Raw genomic sequence first — 2,213 nt, 5'->3', positions numbered from 1 at the left:
TCATCAGCGAGGGCAGGTGTCCCGGGCAGGAAGGATGCCGGGAGTGTGTGGCCCCACCCTCCGCCTCTGCCGCTGCCCTGGCCACCGGCGACTGTCACATGCTTCTTCTACGTCCCAGAGAACGTGTGATGCGCTTGGAGGGCCCTGGTCCTTCCGTGGCTCCCCCGTGCCGTGTGCGGCTCCCAGCGCCTCCGGGGCAGGGACAGGGCTAGACTGGCAGCCGAGAGAAGAGGACCATGGTGTCTGTGTGAAGAACCCCCCTCGGGCAGCTCTGTGCACTCGCTGCCACAGACACAGAAATAATTTTCTCTTGACCAAAAACAAGCCAGCACCTAAGTGCTCTTGGGGACCATGGCTGACGGCAGAGCAGATTCTGTGCCTGTCCCTCTGGGGGACCCCTGGGTTCTAGTCGAGTGTCCACCCTTGGACGGCTTGTGGGAGAGAGAGGGAAATGGGGGGGGCTCTCCGGCAGGGCACGTGAGGAAGGGGCAGCCCCTGAGCCCTGGCCGTGCCCGCACATCCCCGACTTGCCAGCACGCTGCCGCTCTGGGCGGTGGGATGTCGCTGAGCCGCGTGGCCGGCTCGGGCCCCAGGCTTGCCTGCTGTGGTGCACCCGTGAGCGCAAACTTTCTCTCCGTCTGAGCCGGAGCACCAGGCTCTTCAGGGCCGGAGGGAGCAGAGTTGCCTCCAACACGCCCTGCAGCGTCTGGATTCGCAACTCTGCGCGTGCATGAGTACGTGTGTGCACACAGAGGAGGGGCCCGGGAATGACACATGTCTGTCCGTCTGTCCGTCACACACGTCGGAGCACCTTCTCATCAGCCACCTTTGCTGAGTCTCTACAGGCTGCGGGGGGCAGGCAACTCCCTTTCCTGGCTCTGGGGTCTCTTATAGACGCTGGATCATGCCGCAGGCTCCGGCTTTCCCGCACCCGCACCTTCACTTCAAGCCTGGTTGCGCAGCAAAGCATTTTCAGCTCAGAGACACTGGTTCGGTTGTGCTGGGAAGCCCCGGTGCCCTCCCCAGTGCGTCCTGCGTGGGATCCCGGCGTGGGACGATCAGAGGCTCCAGATAAAGACCCTCACAGGCTTGCCGGGCGGCTGAGCTTCCCGTCTTCTCCACAGATGAACACCCAGGCTCCTTGTCCAGGGGAAAAACAGGCTCAAATTGAAGCCCTGTGGGAGGGGAAAGGGCCCCAACATCCAGACAAGTCCTCCACGTCCCACGCGCCAGGCAGGACGGCTGTCCCGGGCTGTCCTCGGTGGACAGAGATGCCCCTGAGGGGGGGCCTCGTTCTGCCCCTACTTGTCCTCGTGCCCGCTGTGGGGTCTGAGTTATTCGAGGACCCCAGGTGAGGTTGGTGGAACTCTGCTCTGCTCCCTCCGAAGAGCAAGTCCGTGAGGAAACCCTCTGCCCTGGGTCTGACGCCAACAAACCACCAGAACTTCGGGTCCCAAGGATCCAGTTTGGAATTTGAGATTCAGCGTGAAATTTTACATGTCTTTACCTATCTTTCTCCTCTCCTCTGGAAAGAAAGCTGGCCTAGGTGGAAGAGAGCTGTGGGGGTTTGAGAGAATCTGCTGGAGGGAAAGCAGCCCAGCAGAAGGCCGGCAAGCCAGGTCCTTCTCACAGAGGTCGTACCCGTGCCCCCCAGAGCCCTGGGACCCGTGGGGAAGGGCCGTCTGCTCGCAGGATCCTCAGGGCCAAATTAACCTGAGAGGTCACGGGCTGTCAGGTGCGTCCCAGAAAGGGCAGCCGCTGTGTCCTTGCCTCGGTTTCTCCCTCTGTGAAGTCAAGACACAGGGCTCCCCATGACCCACCAGGGCCGGATCAGGGAAAGCAAGCCCGTTCCCACCGAGGGCTTTCCTCCCACCAGCCAGGGCACTCCCGTGAGACGGCAGCCCAGGACCCCCCGGGAACAGGTGCAGCAGCCCTGCTTCCGGCGGCGCTCAGAGAGGACAGCGACCCGCAGCCGTGCCGACCAGTGTCCGCGCACTTCTGCAGGGCTGTCCCAGGAGCCCCGGCGGGCGGGAGAGAGGCTAGGGCGCCGGGTCCGCCGGTGCTGGAAGCCCAAGGACCAGAAGCGGGTCTGGGCCTCCAGGGTGACTGCAAGTCCAGTCTGGTCCCAAGCCCAAGTCTGACACCCACAGCTCTGGGGTTCAGCGAGGCTTGGGCAGGACACCCCGTGGGCTGACCTTCTCTACCCCTGCCTC

This window comes from Mustela putorius, unplaced genomic scaffold (genome assembly GCF_011764305.1).
Source record: "Mustela putorius furo isolate JIRA1106 unplaced genomic scaffold, ASM1176430v1.1 tig00000450_pilon_pilon_pilon, whole genome shotgun sequence".
In the NCBI taxonomy this organism is placed as follows: domain Eukaryota; kingdom Metazoa; phylum Chordata; class Mammalia; order Carnivora; family Mustelidae; genus Mustela; species Mustela putorius.
The sequence above is the reverse complement of the archived record's forward strand: the minus strand, read 5'-3'. Positions refer to the sequence as shown.